The following is a 21,924-nucleotide window of genomic DNA, read 5'->3' as shown; positions in this document are numbered from 1 at the left end:
TAAAATTGTTAGTGCTGAACTGTAGAAGTATTGTAAAGAGGGGAATAGAATTAAGTAATTTAATAGATATATATTTACCAGATATTGTAATAGGAGTTGAATCATGGCTGAGAAATGATATAATGGATGCAGAAATTTTCTCACGGCACTGGAGTGTGTATTGTAGAGATAGGATAGGAAAGGTGGGAGGGGGAGTTTTCATTCTAGTGAAAGAAGAATTTGTAAGCTACGAAAAAGTTAAAGATGAGACACATGAAATTCTAGGTGTAAGGCTGATTTCTAAAGATAATAGGCAACTTGATATATTTGGAGTATACAGATCGGGAAAGGGTAGCACTGATGCGGATTCGGAATTATTTGATAGGATAGTGAGCTATGTGGGAAACGACATGGAAAGAAATGTGATTGTAGCGGGAGATCTGAATTTGCCAGATGTAAATTGGGAAGGAAATGCGAACGACAGGAAGCATGACCAACAAATGGCAAATAAGTTAATATGGGAAGGACAGCTGATTCAGAAAGTGATGGAACCAACCAGAGGGAAAAATATCCTGGATGTGGTGCTGATAAAACCAGATGAGCTCTATAGGGAAACTGAAGTAATAGATGGTATTAGTGATCATGAAGCTGTTTTTGTGGTAGTTAAAAATAAATGCGATAGAAAGGAAGGTCTTAAAAGTAGGACTGTTAGGCAGTACCATATGGCTGATAAAGCAGGTATGAGGCAGTTTCTAAAAAGTAACTATGATCGGTGGAAAACGGTAAATAAAAATGTAAACAGACTCTGGGATGGATTTAAAGAAATTGTTGAGGAATGCGAAAACAGGTTTGTACCTTTAAGGGTGGTAAGGAATGGTAAAGACCCACCTTATTATAATAGAGAAATAAAGAGACTAAGAAGGAGGTGCAGACTGGAAAGAAATAGAGTTAGAAATGGCTGTGGAAGTAGGGAGAAATTGAAGGAACTTACTAGAAAATTGAATCTAGCAAAGAAGGCAGCTAAGGATAACATGATGGCAAGCATAATTGGCAGTCATACAAATTTTAGTGAAAAATGGAAGGGTATGTGTAGGTATTTTAAGGCAGAAACAGGTTCCAAGAAGGACATTCCAGCAATAATTAATGAACAAGGGGAGTGTGTATGTGAGGATCTTCAAAAGGCAGAAGTATTCAGTCAGCAATATGTAAAGATTGTTGGTTACAAGGATAATGTCGAGATAGAATAAGATACAAAAGTTGAAAACTAGAAAAGCGGCTGGAATTGATCAGATTTCTGGGGATATACTAAAGAATGGGTTGGGATATAGTACCATATCTGAAGTACTTATTTGATTATTGTTTGGTCAAAGGAGCTATACCAGATGAATGGAGAGTTGCTATAGTAGCCCCTGTGTATAAAGGAAAGGGTGATAGACATAAAGCTGAAAATTACAGGCCAGTAAGTTTGACGTGCATTGTATGTAAGCTTTGGGGAGGCATTCTTTCTGATTATATGAGTAAAGGAGTGGAATCGGAGGTAAGGCTTTTTGCGGATGATGTTATTCTCTATAGAGTGATAAATAAGTTACAAGATTGTGAGCAACTGCAACGTGACCTCGAAAATGTTGTAAGATGGACAGCAGGCAATGGTATGTTGATAAATGGGGCTAAAAGTCAGGTTGTGAGTTTCACAAATAGGAAAAGTCCTCTCAGTTTTAATTACTGCGTTGATGGGGTGAAAGTTCCTTTTGGGGATCATTGTAAGTATCTAGGTGTTAATATAAAGAAAGATCTTCCCTGGGGTAATCACATAAATGGGATTGTAAATAAAGGGTACCGATCTCTACGCGTGGTTATGAGGGTGTTTAGGGGTTGTAGTAAGGATGTAAAGGAGAGTGCATATAAGTCTCTGGTAAGACCCCAACTAGAGTATGGTTCCAGTGTATGGGACCCTCACCAGGATTACCTGATTCAAGAACTGGAAAAAATCCAAAGAAAAGCAGCTCGATTTGTTCTGGGTGATTTCCGACAAAAGAGTAGCGTTACAAAAATGTTGCAATGTTTGGGTTGGGAAGAATTGAGAGAAAGAAGAAGAGCTGCTCGACTAAGTGGTATGTTCCGAGCTGTCAGCGGAGAGATGGCGTGGAATGACATTAGTAGACGAATAGGTTTGAATGACGTTTATAAAAGTAGGAAAGATCACGATATGAAGATAAAGTTGGAATTCAAGAGGACAAACTGGGGCAAATATTCATTTATAGAAAGGGGAGTTAGGGATTGGAATAACTTACCAAGGGAGATGTTCAATAAATTTCCAATTTCTTTGAAATCATTTAGGAAAAGGCTAGGAAAGCAACAGATAGGGAATCTGCCACCTGGGCGACTGCCCTAAATGCAGATCAGTATTGATTGATTGATTGATTGGGTTCCAGTAATACTGCCAACTGAACAGAAATTAAATCTGAATTGAATCAATAGTATTATTGTTCCATAGGAATTTTCTAAACCTTTAATATCTTAAGCCAATAACTGTGTCGTGCGTGCGCGCGCACACACACACACACACGTTGCATAACATTTCTCGATGCAACTCTTGTACCTAGCATGAATTCTACATTTTGACTTTGCTGTGTAAACAACAACAGTACTAGTACGTAATGTGTATGCCAGATGTCTCACGGCGATTCATAGTTTGTGTGTCAAAGGTTGCCAATGCGAATCTCGATGATAACCAAGGTCTACCTATTCAGCACTAGGGAGCTGAAGAATCACTAAAAGTTTTGCAGATAATATTCTGCTGTTAGATTAGAGAATTAAAAACTACTTGTGGTCGATTGTTGTTTGGCTTGGCGTTATGGGTATTAGATTTTTCGAAGAGTTTGGCTGATCAAAGTTGCTGAACTGAAAGAAGTTTTCAGAGGACACTGTGGAAGTTTTCCTGGTAAAGCTGAATGTAAGGTTTCAAAATTTTTAAGTCGCGTACTGGTAATTGTGTGAAGCCGGCCCTGCGGTCTGTCTTGCCTGCCTCTCACCCGGAAGAAGGCCCGGGTTCGTCTCCCGGCCAGACATGAGGACTAGTTCCAGTTTCACTCGTTGTATGATTACCTTTAATTGAGGAGCTGTTTAATGGTGAGATGCCGACCCCGGTCTAGAGAGCCAGGAATAATGACCGAGAGGACTCGTTACACTGACCATGCACAGTGGTCGCTTGGTAAGCGGAAGGCGCATTGGGGCTGTAGTTTGGTTTGGTTTAGGGGTTTTTGTAAGATCATAAGTACACATATTTCATTTTTATGATGTTCACCCAAATTGTTGATAGTTCATTCGTTCCCAGATTTTCAGTTTCCCCGTGTTCATTTTTTCCATGGTCCCTCCAAAAACTGAGATTCGAGGTTCCACTGTATAGCACTTGGAGATAAATAACTAATAATAATATTCCACAAACAGAACTAGGCTTACAGCACTTGGAGGTAAATAACTAATACGGTAATACGTAATATTTCACTAACAGAACTGTAACACTGCATTTGAAAGTTACTTTCTGATGTTCTTTAACAAATTAAAATATGAACTGACAATAACTACATACCTTTATATATTTACAAAATAATATTTCAACTATCATTTTTCTAAAGCTTCGCTCCAGCTTCATGGCTGGATAGCAATTCCTGTCCGCTGCTTCGGGGAATTCCGTTGAAAGTAATTCCTTGGGCATTTAAATACTGGATCGAGGTCTGGCAATACATGCTCAGGTAAGAATACCAAAAAGAACGTACAGAGAGATCCAGAAAAATGTAGACACTCTTTGATAGTCAATATCAATGGAACAAAATGACATACCGTTACAATTTTTGCAGCCAAACAACGTCGATGCCGTTGAACTGCTGACTGAACTATGGCTGTCAGCGTTGCCGGTATGAAGCCGCACAGGACGCGTCAATGGTTTCTCGTAGCTCATTCATTGTAGCTGGCTTCTGTCGATAAACTTTATTTTTCTAGGTCCCCTTATGTAGAAGTCAAGAGGTGTAAGGTCTGGAGACCATGGTGGGTACTCAACAGCTCCTCTTCGACCTATCCATTGTCCAGGTAGATTTTCATCCAGGTAGTCTTTTGACATTTCTGTTGTAGTGATTTTGGAATTAAAGGTATATTATTAAAATCAATCAAAGGTGTTTATGTTGACAATTGGGCTTCAGTGAGAATTGATGGTAGAGTGAGTTCTTGGTTCAGGGTACTTACAGGGGTTAGACAATGTTGTAATGTTTCACCTTTGCTGTTCGTAGTTTACATGGATCATCTGCTGAAAGGTATGAAATGGCAGGGAGGGATTCAGTTAAGTGGAAATGTAGTAAGCAGTCTGGCCTATGCTGACGACTTAGTCTTAATGGCAGATTGTGCCGAAAGCCTGCAGTCTAATATCTTGCAACTTAAAAATAGGTGCAATGAGTATGGTATGAAAATTAGCCTCTCGAAGACTAAATTGATGTCGGTAGGTAAGAAATTCAACAGAACTGAATGTCATATTGGTGATACAAAGATAGAACAGGTAGATAATTTCAAGTATTTAGGTTGTGTGTTCTCCCAGGATTGCAATATAGCGAGATCGAATCAAGGTGTAGTAAAGCTAATGCAGTGAGCTCGCAGTTGCGATCAGCAGTATTCTGTAAGAAGGAAGTCATCTTCCAGACGAAACTATCTTTACATCGGTCTGTTTTCAGACCAACTTTGCTTTACGGGAGTGAAAGCTGGGTGGACTCTTATCGTATAAGTTAGAAGTAATAGACATGAAAGTAGCGAGAATGATTACCGGTACAAGCAGGTGGGAACAATGGCAGGAGGGTACTCGGAATGAGGAGATAAAGGCTCATTTAGGAATGAAGTCGATGGATGAAGCTATACAAACTGGCTTCAGTGTTGGGGTCATGTGAGGCGAATGGAGGAGGATAGGTTACCTAGGAGAATAATGGACTCTGTTATGGAGGGTAAGAGAAGTAGAGGGAGACCAAGACGATGATGATAAGACTCCATTTCTAACAATTTAAAGATAAGAGGTATAAAACTAAATGAGGCCACAACACTAGTTGCAAATCGAGGATTGTGGCGACGTTTAGTAAATTCACAGATGCTTGCAGACTGAACACTGAAAGGCATAAGTCTATAATGATTATGTATGTATGTACAGTATGTAGTAAAATGTTGCAACACAGCAGCACTGGAAGTTGGCTTTGTTGATGTTTTTGGTCGGCCAGACCTTTTCTTATGCACATCCTGAACAGTACTGTCAGCTTCAGATTCATTCCGAATATGATAAATTGTTGTATGTGTTGGAGGCAGAGTTCCGTGCACATAACACCATTGCCGTTGTACCTCCATGATGTTTTCACACTCCCTGTACCACTTCAATATGGCTTGGGTTGCTCAGACGATGATCTTACTTCATTCATTGCTGCACTGTCATCTGCTGGAAAATGCGTGTCATTGACGTGACCATCTGTTGAGAAATCAATGGACTACTCTGCCGTGCACGAATTGTATTGGAACGATGTGTCTTTTTTTCCAAAGATATCAACTATCAAAGAGTGTCTACATTTTTCTGGACCGCTCTGTATAAAGTGATACTGTATATGTGTTTGGAAAACAAGTGGAAAGATGCAACTTATCAGATAACACCTTGATAGAATGTACATTTGAAAATTGATGATCCTTATCTCGGTTAAATTTTCATCACTGGAAAGTGAGAGTGATAATGGTAATATTTGTTTCTGAATACTGGATTCTGCTACTGAGTAGGGAGGGGAGTTGGGACATACATATGGAACATTTATGAGAACTGGAGGCTGCGTGCTTTCCTGATAGTGAACACTAGGTAAGGACCAATTTTGAAAGGGAAGAAAACTGTTAGTGTGCACTTTCTTGAATACTATTCATATACATTTAAAAGAGCAAAACTCAGAGTTGGAAAAAGTAGTATTTTTCAGTGGTGGTGCAGCCTCTCAATTTAAACAAAAGTTTGTTCTGCAATCTGACATTCGTGGAAGAGGAACCTGCCATCGAAGTCTCATGGTGTTATTTTTTAGGCACAAGCCATGGTAAGGGTTGGTTGATGGAATAGGTGACACGATAAAACAGGTTATTCTACCAAGTGAGTTGGCTGTGCGGTTAGGGGCACTCACATGTGAGCTTGCATACAGAAGATAGTGGTCTTCTTCTTGTGAACGATCTGGGTGATATTAATGACAAACCTGTCACTGCTCTGGTCCATTAGTTGGTCATGCTTCCTGCAAAAATCATCTTCTCCCCCTGAATGTTGGCACGCTTCCTGCCATTTTACCATTATAATAGCCTTTGCTGCTTCTTCAAATACTTTAATCGCGTGTCCTATTGTTAATGTCACGTACCTCTTTCTCACATAATCTTTAACCTAGCCCCTAATATGTTTAATAGGATTGAATTTTCAGTGATACAGAGGTAAACAAATAACTTATGTCCATTGTCTTCGGCATTAGTGTCAGTTTCAAGTGTTTTAAAGTGAGGTTTACCACCACCATCATTCCCTTTGTCAACTCTTGTTCTTTTCTGACCCCGACGGTATTAGGTTGCGAGGCCTAGGGAGTTCTTCATTTTCATGCCCTTCTTGGCCCTCCTGTTTCTTTGACTGATACCTTCATATTTCGAAGTGTCAGATCCCTTCCATTTTTTACCTCTGATATGTGTTAATAGAGGATGGTTGCCTAGTTGTACTTCCTCTTCAAAAACAATAATGGCCACAACCACTATCTAACCTGTGCTGGGTCTCGCTCTCTTCCCCTCAATTCATAAGTTATGAATTTCATTATGGTCCGCGTTAACAGTTGATCACTATGAAAGGGTACCGTTAATCTCCATCATCTGTTTTGGTAGTCTTTTCTCCTCCATCCTCTTTAGATGTCCAAACTAAGTTTATTCATATCAGTTCTCTCATTTTTTTCCTTTCCGACTTCCTTTCTAACATCTTTGTTTCTCACTCTGTTTCTCCTTGTCTTTTCTATCATACTTCTTAGGTATTTCGTTTCACTGGCTTGAATTCTACTCTCCTCGTCACTGTGCAGGTCTCGGCTGCGTAAGTCAATATTGGTACATAATACATTTTGTACATTATCTCTTTACACTTCTTGGTACTTCCGTATTCCAGACAAGGTTTGTTACACTGGCAGAATGCATTGCCCTCTTGCACCCTCTTTGTAATCTCCAGGTCCAGTGTTGCATGCTGCATTTCCCTTTGTAATCTTCATGTTCAGCATTGTATTCTGCATTAATTTGTGCCCTAGGTATTTGAAACTGTCCACAATTTTGGTTTTGACCACCAATTTTTACAATGCCCTTTCCCGGTCTTTTTCCTCTTGATATCGCCATAGTCCTTTTTTCGTACACTGTTTTCCATCCCACGCCTTTCAATTTTCTTCTTCAGAGCATCAAGCTGCTCTTGTACTTTTTTTGCTATCTGTTCCCCAGACCAAAATATTGTCTGCAAATTGTAATAACTAGGGCCTGGATTTTTAGGTGGCATTAACCTTCACTTTAGGTTTCTTGTATTCTTAAAATAGGTTATTTTAGGTTTTGTCTCCGGGATCAGGCAGCAATAATTTTCTGTTTTCGTAGTTCTGTAAAATTTATTTATCTACTCATTTCACAAAAGTTTATATTGTCATATTCATAAAAACACAGAGAATACACTTCACTGTTTCCTTTGTAAGTTTTTTTTGGCATTGCAGTAAATAACAACGTGCATACCCAAATTGTCTGGTGTAAATAATTTTCTATTGTAACGTAACACATTCTTATATGACAAAAAGTTATTTCAACGGAACATGACGTCATTGGAGCGTAGTTTATAGATGCTAATGCAGCAGGTTTTAGGGGTAATTTTCCTTAATACTTTTCTCCCTGTATTACTGAACTGATGACTTTCATATCTACAAAACCAGGATTGCATTGAAGAATCTTCTGCAGCTTCGAAAAACATGCCACTCCCAATGGCCCAGGTATTTCTCTTCTGGAAACATTGCCACTGATATCCAGGGAATCTTTGAGTGGCAAGGTTGCACTTTCCAACTGGAGAATAGCTTCTAGTATAAAACAAAAATGGGTCTTAATATATGCTAGGCAAGTGAGGAGGGTTGGGCACTCGAGCGATTTCTTGGCCTTGGTGATGCAGGAAGCTTCTGTTTCATCCAAGCAATTGATGACATTTTTAATTCTTTCTAGGCGCTCAGCATAGTAAATAGCAGCAGACAGCCAAGTTCCCCAGCGGGTAAATATCGGCTCAGGTGGAAGAGGTGTTGCCGGTAGTTCCTCCTTGAACAACTGTATACGTGTTGGGGCTTTTAAGAAAACTTTCTTGACTGAAGAAACCTCGCTGTTCACGTCACTGAAGTTGCTTCTAATCTCCTCTGCAAGGCGGTGTATGCCGTGGGCAAAGCACGTAACGTGTAGCATGCTCAGGTAGAAGGACTAGAGCCTGCCCTGCCTTCAACATGTAGGCAGCACTGTCGTGTCACTAACAAAAGGAACTTACTATCTTGATTCTTTGCTGGCCACAATATGCCTAAAACATCCCTCACTGCGCAAGCTATTGTGCTGCTGTTAGTTTTTTCTGTTTCTTTACAAAGAATTAGGCGAGGGTTACCTGGTTCATTTTGATTCAGCTTTCCTACTACCACATTCACAATGAAGCGACCTTAACTGTCAGATAAACATGATACTGTATAGGTTTTTGGGCTTGTGCCGTGTCATTTTCTTAACATGGCATAAGCCCAAAAACCTATACAGTATCATGTCTATAAGTACGGGCCGTGAAAGCCATCAATGGCAACATTAACAGTCAGATGTTTCACATACAGAACACCAAATATAGTGATCGCCTATATCTTCTCTTATTTCATCTAACGTCTTCTGGTAAACAGGATGCAAATAATTTTTCCTTAAAGTGGATTCATTAGGCTCCCAAGAATGTTTTCATGGTCAGGTTACTTAGCACGTTCCATGGGACGTTTGCAGACACCAACGCCCAACATAGGCGAAAGTTAAAAGTTACTTTCAGGTCTATCGACAGTGGAAGAAATAAACGTTTGCTTACTGTTGCTGCTGGACTTACTTTTCCTCGCTATGCTAGCCATGTGAGCAGCTGCAGATTTATGCTGCTCAAGATGGGATTTCTGCTCACATTTAACCTGAAATGAAGAATCCAAATCATAAGTACTCTTCAGTAAGCGAGCTAGGGTATTGCAATGCAGGTTTTAGGTCAGTTACGGGAAACTTGCTTCTTTGGAGCATTCCTGACAGAAGACTACTCGACCATCCGTAGTGAAGTGTCCATCTGTAGCAATCCATTTTCTCAATAAGTGCGATTTAGGCATTGTTTCGCTGTACAACAGTTACGGTTAGAAAATACAGCGGGAACCATTCACCACACACTCTGCCGGCTGTACTTTCTGCAGCCGGCTGGAGGCGAAACTGTTTACGTTCCTCCTGACCTATTAGGTGCATCAAGGAGCCACCAGATGTACATGTGTAGAGGGAAGCATGGGACGTGCTGCATTTAACGGTAATAACCTGAACTGTCTCCATTCTACTGCTTGTAATCGTGGTAGAAATAATTTTACAGTGCATTTCAGTGGGGAAATAACATTATATGAAGAAGGTAAAACAGCTATTTAGGTTATTTTGGGTGTCAACCCCTCATTTAGGGTATTATAGGTGCAATGAAATTCTCATATTCTGCTCCAGGATGTGTGAAACGAACAAATATATTGAAATTTGTGAATTAAATAGCAAGGGAAAAAATAGGTTAAAACCTAAAAATCCGGGCCATAGTAATAACTTCATCTCCCTATTCCCATATGCATCCTTGTTCATATCAAGTTACTTCAGTACATAATGGCGATATTATGTCATGTTATAAAAACACTCGGATAGCTCAGTGAGTGAATTACAACAGATTAAAGAATAATCTGCATTGGGAAAAGGTACTGGATTTATACTATGAAAATTTCCACAGTTGATCATGTGCCTTTATGTCGTTCTACCGAGCAAGTGACTGTGCTGTTTGGGTCAAATATCTATCAGCTTGCATTCAGGAGATAGTGGGTTTGAACTATACTGTTGGCAGCCCTGAAGATGGTTTTCCATGGTTTCCATTTCCACACCAGGCAACTGCTGGGGCTCTATCTTAATTAAGGCCATGGTTGCTTCCCTCCCACTCCTAGCCCTTTCCTATCCCATCGTCGCCATAAGACCTATACATACCTGCCAACTTTCCCAATTTAGGCGGGAGACTCCCGATTTTCGACAGTTTTACCCGCCTCCCGATTATTCTATCTTTTCTCCCGATTTTAGCTTCTTTTTTGGTGAACTTCAAACATTTGTTTTCAAATCCCGCCATTTCAGCTTTTTTATGCCAGTGGCCGGAAGCCTTCGCTCATTGGCCACTTTCAAACGAAATATCGAAGTTTATTAATGCGAGAAATGTGCGCGAATGTGCGATGTTTATTGAAACCTGTATATCGCGACGCGTATATCGATTGTCAATCTCTCGTTCTCGCGTGCTATGTTCGTGTTCGTTCACGTCAGTCTATTCGATTCCATCCTCTTTGGTCGATTCAAGAGACTAGTCGCTTTCTTAGTAATTTAGTGACATAATTCCAATGATAACGACTAGCGACTTTTCTAGAGATTTTAGGAGCCATTTGGACACAATTCTGACTAATTTTAATTAATTAATTAATTTATTTATTTATTTATTTATTATGCCTTTGTAGGTGGCGAAGTTTGGGCTTTTGGCCCTCTCTTACACTTAACCACTGTAGTGATACAGTTTGAGTACATCATATTATATAGTAAATAATAACCTACACAAAAATACATTACACTTTTCTAACTCACATTCATTCGATCTTCCAGTCATACAAGTTAGTCAGCTGCATTTAGCAGGTAGTCTCGGCAAGCAGACTTGAATTTAGGTAATGAGGTGGAATTTCTGACACTGACTGGCAGGGAATTCCAAAGTCTAGAACCCGCCACAACAAAGGAATTGTTGTACATAGAGGATCGGTGGACAGGAATAGAAAGGGAGAAACCAGAACGGGTATTACTGCTGTGAAAGGAGGACAAATACTTAAGCTGGGAAGAAATGTATAGTGGTCTGTCTTCAGAGAGCAGTCTGTATATCTGTATCAGTATGTGATACGTTCGTCGTTTGTCAGGTTTCAGCCATGAAATAGGGTGACATGTGTATCATAACTCAGACTGTATATAAATCTAAGGCAACAATTAAGCGCTCGCTGAAGTTTCAAAGTCTGCTCATTTGTTGCGTCTACCAGAATGATGTCACAGTAGTCGAGGACGGGAAGCACTAGCGTTTGCATGAGTTTGACTCTCGCATTACAAGGTAGAATATCGCTGTTTCTTTTAACCAAATGGAGTATCGAAAATATTTTTTTACACATTCTTAATATATTCAGTCCAATTTAATGTTTCGTTCATTGTCACTCCAAGATTTCTCACAGTTTGGCTGAATGGAATAACTCTACCATTCAGTATAACTGGAGGAATAGTTTCGTACCGTAGTGTGGCCAACAATTTTTGAGAGCCAATAATGATTGCTTGTGTCTTGGAGGGGTTAAGAAGGAGGGAATTTTTCAAGGAGTAAGCATGAGGCAAGTCAGAGGTCTTACAGTGACAATAAATTTGTAAGTCGTCCGCATAAAGATGGTTGCTATAATTTTTTAAATTAGATGAAATGTCGTTTATGTACAAAATAAAGAGCAATGGGCCTAAAACACTACCCTGCGGCGTGCCTTCCTTCCTGGTTAGCCAGTGAGAGGTTTGATCAAGGGTTATGATTCGTTGCGCGCTATTTTTGAGGTACGATGAAAAGAAATTAATAGTTCGTTGATCGAAGTAGTAAGATTGCATCTTATTTAGTAGAGTCTGGATGTTTATAGTATCAAATGCACTACTGAAATTGAGGAGAGTAAGTACTGTCAGCAGTCTTTGGTCCATTGCGTGTCGTATGTCATCAGTCACTTTAAGCAGGGCAGTTGCTGTGCTGTGTCCCTTCTTGGAGCCAGATTGCAATTGGTCTAGCAGAGAATGGTTGTTTAGGTATTCCAACACCTGCTCATGAACCAGACGCTCGAGTGCTTTGGAAATCGCAGGTAAGATAGAAATTAGTCTGTAGTCGGATGGTAGGGAGGGGTCAGGCTCCTTAGGCACAGGGATAACATTGGCTAGTTTCCATAGTGAAGGAAAGGTTCCATTTTTAAGGCAGTAGTTAAAAATGTGGGTAATAATTGGTAAAACAGCACCAATAATGTTGTGTAAGAAAGTTATAGGGATATCATCCACTCCTCTAGCTTTTGATTTGATAGAATATAATACCTTTTTAACTTTATTAGCAGTAACGGGGCGAAATGTACAATGTTCTTGGTCAGGTAAAGGGTTCGGGTACTGAGTTTGGGGAATTTAGTACATTAGGTGGTGTTCTTTCTTGAGTATAAATAAAATGTTTTGTCTGTACATTGCTCAGAATTGAAAAAGAATGATATTTCCGTACCGGTCGTGACCATAGTAACAAGGGAAAATACACGTTTTAATTTTCCGTAATTTCTGTATGTATGTATGTCTGTACATACGCAGGCTCATCACGAGAAAACGGCTGAAGAGAATTTAATGAAAATCGGTATATAACATCGGGGAATAAGTCGCTATAATCTAGGCCATAAATAATTCTATTCACACTGAGTGAAATGGTAGTTTAGGGGAAGGCCTAAAATTTAATTCTCAAATATTTGTTATTATTGGCCCTAGCGATAAATACTACATAACTAAAGTTATATATTATTAAATTTCCTATCATTTATGTCTTATGCATTTTTACCGTACCGGCTGTGATAACGGACATATTCATGAATTTGGATTTTTTTTCTAAGTCCATATCAGCGCCGAGGTACGAGAAATTGGGTGAACAGAATTTTATGTAAAGTCAGGGAATAAGGAACTACAGTCTATGCTATAAATATTTTTTTCACTCTGTTCGAAATGGTGGTTGAGGGGAAGGTGCCAAAAATTTAATTTTTAATTACCTATCTTAGTGGTCATATTGAAAAGTACTACATAACAAAAGTTACAGAGAATGCAATTTCCGATTATTTGTCTTATTCAGTTTTGCAAGAGACAATTCTCATGATTGATTCGTATTGAAACTGACTTAAGCAAATTATCACAAAAATGTATTTTATTATCACCACCTATTCAATACAAGCTACGTGAATGAAATCTGCATAATACTATAGACTTCTCAGGGACATTTTTCGCCCCTTGTTAAGGGCATCATCAACCTTTAGGAAACCTTAAGTTCAAATGTCTGAAACATACTTTTCATTGTAATCCATGTATGAATAGATGTTTCAGACATTTGACCTTAAGGTTACCTAAAGGTTGATGATGCCCTTAACAAAGGGCGAAAAATGTCCCTGATAAATGTATATAGTATTATGTAGATTTCATCCACGTAACACGTGGCTTGTATTGAATAGGTGGTAATAATAGAATAAATTACAGTAGAAGTCCGTTATAGCAAGAATTCATAACATCGAAAACTTTACTCGCTATAACGGATTGTCATTATATCCGATTTTGTATAAAAGTCGGAAAACACTTCGTGCACTTTAAAATCGGTATGAAACGGCAATCAGTTTGTTCAAAACTTGCGTTTCCGCAGATGATATCCACACTACAGCTTACTTGTTTGTTATTTTTCGTAATCCGATACTACGAGAAAGTGTATGTTTAATTACATTCTGAAAAAAATGTAGTACTGGTACCGTATTTCTCCAAATCCAAGATGAACCCCACTTTTTCCTTCAAAAAATTTAAATCAGGCTAAAAAGAAGTTTGTGAAATTATATATATATATATTTTTTTTTTCTAGTTGCTTTACGTCGCACCGACACAGATAGGTCTTATGACGACGATGGGACAGGAAAGGGCTCGGAGTGGGAAGGAGGCGGCCGTGGCCTTATTTAAGGTACAGCCCCAGCATTTGCCTGGTGTGAAAATGGGAAACCACGGAAAACCACTTTCAGGGCTGCCGACATTGGGGTTCGAACCTACTATCTCCCGAATACTGGATACTGGCCGCACTTAAGCGACTTCGGCTATCGAGCTCGGTGTAAAATTATATTAATGCCTTCTTGTACAGTAGGCTTACGCATTATTAGACGCCGAACTTTGACTTTTGTTATGCCGGTTTTTTTTTTTTTTTTTTTTTTTTTTTTTTTTTTTTTTTTTTTTGCGGCTGCACAATTTTTCTTTATTTCCGCGGGTTTAAAGACCAATAACTTAACATTGGCATAATACCGAAGATAACTCGTTGAAAATTTTCGGGAAATACCTACTCCATGCGTCTCCACAATACAACGATCCATCGGGAAATTATTCTTGCTGTCTATAAAACTTAGTTTTACGCAGCGTCAGATATAACCGGCTACCGCTAAACGCACGTCTCGCTTGTTGGGTTCGGACTAATTCAGCGGCTAGCGATGTATAGGCCTAATCGCGAACGTTGATAGTCAATGAACGAGTTTATTGCGCCACGGTATGGCCATTCCGCCCTTACGTTTTTCGTGCACATACCTCACAATTTCATCTTCGACTTCTTTAAAGCGTCCCTGTTGCGGACCACTTAATGCTTTTTTTTTTTTTTTTTTTTTTTTTTTTTTTAGCTCTTTGTCTTCACACTAACGCCAAATATCGGCTTTAGTTAGGCCTATGCCGTATTTATTTGAGGCTGCACAATTATTCTACATTTCCGAGTATTTAATAAATATTAACTTAAAATTTTCATCATAATATCAACTAGAACCCGTTTGAAAATATTCCTACTGTCTATGAGACTTCACTAAGCGTCAAGTACAATAGACGCGTTATGACTCTGCCACTGAGTAGCTATGGCTTTTCTAAGAATTCGAAGGGTCGCATATTTTGATGCCATTCTGCAGATTTGAGAAACACACAGGCACTGTACAAGCGATTGTCGCGGCTAGCGATGTGTAGTAAAGAGGCGGTCGTTTATTGTCAACGAGTTCTGGGCGAGTGTGAACAGAAGCAGCGTGGTTACCATGATAGTTGCCAATGGTATCCATTAACTTACTGTTAGGCCGCGAATGCAACAACCCTTGAGTTTTCCCACGAGATTCTGAGAAAAAAGTCTTGGATTCGGAGAAGTAACACACTGGTCATCATAGTATTCCAGCTATTCGATCCCTACTCCGAGGTAGTGATTTGAATGAGCCGTGTGCACACTTAAACAGAATAATTACACAGGAGTATGTGCGGCTGTCTGCAGCCTGGTCATTCTAGCTCTGAAACTTTGAACTGATAGATTGACACCGTAGTACTTTTCGCTAAAAGTGAGAAAATGTGCTGTTTTCATTTTATCGAATATTTCGTATGAAAGCATTGCTTTTAATCGCGACATTCATACTGGCGTCGTCGTAATGACATGTTGACTTCAGTTGGGAAAACTATAAGGACAGTCTTTCTGAGAATTCCGTAGCGAAGCACGGGAACATCAGCTAGAAGTAATGGCAGCTAAGTGCATGACTGATTCAAACATGTGGAGCATGAGTTCATACTATTTTCGGTAGGCTTATCAGAGACCGATCATCCCACTCACGTACTTCCTGTGAGGGAATAGAGATGTGTAATTTTTAGCCTTGTAGCCTCGTATAGCAACAGTCGGGCTTTGAGACAATAAGTCTTATAAATATACCGTAGTACTGTGTTGCGCAAGACATGTAGAATAAGCAATTTTGGCCAATTTTCTCTCCTGATTTCTCCTGATTTTCAAATCAAAATCTCCTGATTTTTGGTTTTGTAAAGTTGGCAGGTATGCTTATGTGCGTCGGCGCACCGTAAAGCAAATTGTAAAAAGAAAAATATATTATTACTTGCAAACTGAATATATTTCATAATTTGTCTGCATCAGTCACAGCATATGGTATTACAAATCACATCATTGAAGATATTAGCAGCACTGCTCGGCACTCTCTTCTTGCCAGGCATTTCATTATACCCACTCAGGAGTAAAATACTATTGAATACCTGCATTTCTTCAGGGGTTATATTTCGCGTGAGCTTCATATTGAGTTACTTCAGTACGTACTAGCAGTATTACAGAGATAAGTTTTATTAAGGTTCAACCTTTTCAGTACAAATTACAGGTTGTATAAGATGTTATCTAGAACATTTATTCAATAGTGGTACCAGTTTCGACATATACAAATGACATCATCAGCCTAAATCACACAAATTGAACAAGTACATATTAATTAAAATTGCCGTTGTGACATATAGGGATACGCATCTTTATATTTTCACGAAATAAATACATTGATTAAAAGTTTTAACATGCTTAGCTGTACTTTCAACCTTTTTATTTTTAAGCTCTGAACGTGCGAATGTCTTTAAAAGTTTCTTTTTACTGTGTGTTAAGATTAAAGTGATGCACTCATAGGAAATACATAATAATCTGATCTTGCTGATCTGTTTACATACAAATACCCAAATCATCACACGTCATTTTGCAATTGCTATTAAAATCGTTAGTGATTATTTGTCAATTCATTAAAACCACTTGTTATTCAAATTTCGTCCAAGTAAGAACAGAAATGTAGTCTATAACACATTGCTCGTGTAATGGACCTTGTGGAACTATGCGTTTGTATGTCTCGTAATTATAAAGTGAGAAGAACCTAACTCCTTTACTGAATTTACAAACATATGAAACTGCATTTAAAATGGAAAATGTGAAAATTAATATTCATTAAATAAAATACACAATCGTAGAACCTTGTACTCGCACTTACTTCTTACCTTCTTACTTACACATACGTTTTTTGATGGGTGCCAGCTACAACTCAGTGCAGCAATAATAGATTGAGAATCTTGACTATCTCTAGGGTGTGGGGTAATAAGTTTACTACCGAGCTTGATAGCTGCAGTCGTTTAAGTGCGGCCAGTATCCAGTATTCGGGAGATAGTAGGTTCGAACCCCACTGTCGGCAGCCCTGAAAATGGTTTTCCGTGGTTTCCCATTTTCACACCAGGAAAATGCTGGGGCTGTACCTTAATCAAGGCCACGGCCGCTTCCTTCCCACTCCTAGCCCTTCCTTGTCCCATCGTCGCCATAAAACCTATCTGTGTCGGTGCGACGTAAAGCAACTAGCAAAAAAAAAAACTTACTTTTGACAACATACCATATAAAGGTCTGGGAGAAGGAGATTGGCGTTCGGTTTCCCCATTAAATTTGAGGTTAAGAAATTTTACTCTATGAATGAAACAAAAGATTAATTTGATTGAACAAAATATATTCTTGAAATTATATATAAAAAATTAAAAGTCTTGTTGCGATAAAACAGATGAGAATATGAAATTATGCAATTGAAAGAAACTAGGCATGAATTTGAATTCTTCTTGACCAGACATTTAACAATTTTCACAAAATATATCCCTCACTGTTTCACTTGACTGTAGCTGCAACACTTTGAGTGTAATTACGACGTATTCCTTAGATCTGGTGTTTACTGTAGATGTTTAAATTTAAACTTAAGAATTTCATATTTTTGTCCGTATTGAACTGAGAATGGAAGATAGGAAAACGTAAAGGGGTCCACCTTTTCAATACAAAAATGTTATAGTTTATTTATAACATGTATTTGCACTTGGAACTAGTTTCGACGCTGTTTGGCGTCATCATCAGCCAAAATGTGGGAGATAGGCCAGCATGTAGGCATTTATATTACACAAGGCGTTACATTAAACAATACACATCTTACAAGGAGATAAAAACAGGGACGAATATAGAAACAAATGAATCGTTGAGAAAGCAAAAGTTGTACATATTAAAAATAACCTTAACCACACATCTTGCAGTGCGAAAATATTCTTCTTGAATGATTCCTGAATATAAAACACACGCGCACACATTTCTGAAGAGCCAGCAGGCAGGACAAAGTAAAGTGAAACCTTAAGAGTTCTTCTGAGAAGAGTTCATAATTTTTTCTATGTTCCGACTAACTAATGAAGTCTCCCTTGAGTTCCTGATAAACATACACAACAGGAAATTCTCCTTCACTCTCAACAATAGCTATAAAGACCAACGGTAAATTTCATTTTAAATATTGTGCAGAGACGTGAAAGCATGATCTTGAACATGATATGAATTCTTCATTTAACCCAATTTTTTTTTTTACACAAGGTGTTACATTAAATAATACACATCTTACGAGGGGATAAAAACAGGGACGAATGTAGAAACACATGCATCGTTGAGAAAGCAAAAGTTATACATAATAAAAATAAGCTTAACCACACAACTTGCAGTGCGAAAATATTTGCCTTGAATGATTCCTGGATACAAAATGCACGCACACACTTCTAAAGAGCCAGCAGGCAGGAAAAAGTAAGGTGAAACCTTAAGAGTTCTTCTGAGAAGGGTTCATCATTCTGTCTATGTTCCGACTAACTAATGAAGTCTCCCTTGAGTTCCTGATAAACATACACAACAGGAAATTAAACAATACACATCTTACGAGGAGATAAAAACAGGGACGAATGAAGAAACAAATGCATCGTTGAGAAAGCAAAAGTGATACATATTAAAAATAAGCTTAACCACACAACTTGCAGTGCGAAAATATTTGCCTTGAATGATTCCTGAATACAAAACGTGCGTGCACACATTTCTAAAGAGCCAGCAGGCAGGAAAAAGTAAGGTGAAACCTTAAGAGTTCTTCTGAGAAGAGTTCATCATTCTTTCTATGTTCCGACTAACTAATGAAGTCTCCCTTGAGTTCCTGATAAACATACACAACAGGAAATTCTCCTTCACTCTCAACAATAGCTATAAAAAGACCAACGGTAAATTGTATTTTAAATACTGTGCAGAGATGTGAAAGCATGATCTTGAACATGATATAACTTCTTCATTTAACCACCTTTGAAAGTCTCTCTCTATATTACATAGCTTCAAGATCATGCTCTCACGTCTCTGCACAATATTTAAAATGAAATTTACCGTTGGTCTTTATAGCTATTGTTGAGAGTGAAGGAGAATTTCCTGTTGTGTATGTTTATCAGGAACTCAAGGGAGACTTCATTAGTTAGTCGGAACATAGAAAAAATTATGAACTCTTCTCAGAAGAACTCTTAAGGTTTCACTTTACTTTGTCCTGCCTGCTGGCTCTTCAGAAATGTGTGCGCGTGTGTTTTATATTCAGGAATCATTCAAGAAGAATATTTTCGCACTGCAAGATGTGTGGTTAAGGTTATTTTTAATATGTACAACTTTTGCTTTCTCAACGATTCATTTGTTTCTATATTCGTCCCTGTTTTTATCTCCTTGTAAGATGTGTATTGTTTAATGTAACGCCTTGTGTAATATAAATGCCTACATGCTGGCCTATTTCCCACATTTTGGCTGATGATGACGCCAAACAGCGTCGAAACTAGTTCCAAGTGCAAATACATGTTATAAATAAACTATAACATTTTTGTATTGAAAAGGTGGACCCCTTTATGTTTTCCTATCTTCCATTCTACTGTAGATGTGTCAAGCCTAATTTGGTGATGTATCCATGTGACTGCTTCTTCTGCATCCTGATGACTACTTGGTAAGTCTATCCTTCTTTGACTTCGTGGTAAGCCTTCCTGTCCGTATCTTCAACTAAGAGACCGACCAACTGTAACCTCATTCTCTCAATGACCAATGAGTAATGAATCACGGAGTCCTCTCCTTCCCGTAGACTCCCGTTGACTTCATGACCGACTGAGGCCTCTGCATCTCGTTCACACTCCGACCAACTGTCACCTCTCCTTCCAATTGAATAATGACTGACTGTACAAGATGCAGCCACCTTTTATAGACGTTAGGATGACGCACCCACCGACTCCCACTTCGCGACAAGTGTTACCTACAATGGTGTAATAGCCCGGAGCGGCCAGGGACCTCCAAGACCGTGAGCGCATCGCTAAACGCTCACGATGATGTAGCAATGACTTGGCAGAAACGCCAGCAGTATTGCACAATGTAGTAATGTCATATCCAACATCTGATATCCAGCAATTCTTACTGTACATGTCTTGAGTGTTCTACTACACACACGTCTATATGCATACATTTAACTACAATCATGCAAGCGACAAGCATTGCAGAATTGAATTGAATAAGAATGATAATACAATAATAGTAATCTCTCAGATAAAATAATAATAATACAGGCATAATAATAATAATAATAATAAAAATACAGGTATCACCTTGTAACTGGATTTGAACCGTTACAAAAGCACGCCGTCTTTGAAAGGCTTGTTACACTTGTTAAAATTTACACAGAGACATATATAAAATTGTTTAGTATAAAATGGCGTTGTCTAAATCCGGTAATTGTTTGTCCTTCCGTTCTTCTCTTTGGGCGTAATATAGGTGATCTAAAATTTCTCAGTCCAATCGGGAAGATTTAAAGAAGCCTTGGTCAGCGTGCTGAGGTGTTTGACCTGTGAAACGGAGGTGCAATATTATGTCACGTTTAAAAAAAATTCAGATATCTCCTGGGTGAATTACAACAAAGTAAGGATTAATATTCATTGGGAAGCAGTAAGGTTTTCAGACTTATAAACGTATTTAATGTGTTAATATAATTTTGCTTATACAGTCAATAATGCTACTTATCTTAGATGAGCTGCCATTGTCCCTTCATATAAAGATCACACCTATTCAAACATTGGTGAAGAAATACAGTGTATCTGGATTAGACACACTAATCCATACCAATGTGCTCTGGTATATTTCCCAGCTTATTCACTTTCTCTGCGTACTTAACCCTGGAGAGGGCATGCCATGGTCTTTTTGACGGGGTTCAGAGATAAATATTTGTAGTTCTTAACGTAGCAGGCCGCTAGCTTCCTTCCCCTCAGTAACTTACATTGGACTCGTCCACTATCATTGTGCATAAACAATTCACCCCTCATGTTCCTCAGTTTCAGCCTAAGTGCATTGCTTAACGCACCCGATCTAAAACTCCTGGCGCGCCGCATGACGTATGTTGTTTATGAGTTAAGTTTTACTTTATTTTTACAGTTAATATAGCAAGAATGTCAGTTTTGTTTTATTTTCGTGCCTTTGTATATAGTGAAGTCCAACGAATCACGGATAGAAACCGGGAAAGAGTAATCGAAAGACTTATAAAGAGCATTACTCAGTTTCACGCACAAGCAACCATTGGCCAATGACTTTTTTTCTTTTACTACCTTGAACATTACCCGAATTAATTCGTACATTATTTACAAGTATGCGAAAGGTAACTTTAACATTTAAAGGTGTAATTATTTTAAAGAACTAAACCAGCAGCTATGTGTGAGATATTTGCAAGTACGGTATTCAAACTCTCCCAACGGAGCTAATAAAGGAACATTTGCAAAATGTTAGGATTGTCTGAAGAAGAGCAGCTCTCTGCAGCTCCACAAGAACTAGAACGGCCTAGAAGATGCGCCTACAGGAAAAAAAAAAAAACTAAGACTGGATGCTGTGTATGCCAGCGACTTATGTGCAAAGAATACTTGGCAGCGACATGTTTTCAGTGCAATACGGAAAGTCAAGAATCTGGTGATGACTCAGAATGAACGTCAGTTTTTTAACATCCAATTTTGTATTGTCAAAATACCTTTGAACGTTACTAACAAGTTTGTGCAAAATTATTTACTAGTTCTGTAATGTTAAAAATAGTTTTTGTTTAATTACTGCTATTTTTTCATGGCCCAGTCTCAAACACCATGCACGCCTCCTCACGGGATTATTTTTATGTGCCCTCTCCAGTGTTATAGTTCTCCACAACTTGAATACCTAGA

The 21,924-nt window shown here is 38.6% G+C and overlaps 1 protein-coding gene across 3 annotated transcripts in view; it reads left to right on the top strand.

Annotated features, from left to right (window-relative positions):
* The window catches only part of LOC136876531 (luc7-like protein 3), a 239,329-nt gene that overhangs the window by 24,334 nt on the left and 193,071 nt on the right, over nucleotides 1-21,924 (top strand). The gene's annotated exons all lie outside the window — the stretch shown is intronic.

Source organism: Anabrus simplex, chromosome 6, assembly GCF_040414725.1.
Source record: "Anabrus simplex isolate iqAnaSimp1 chromosome 6, ASM4041472v1, whole genome shotgun sequence".
NCBI classification, from domain to species: Eukaryota; Metazoa; Arthropoda; class Insecta; order Orthoptera; family Tettigoniidae; genus Anabrus; species Anabrus simplex.
Note: the sequence above shows the minus strand (reverse complement) of the source record. Positions and strands in the feature narration are given on the sequence as shown.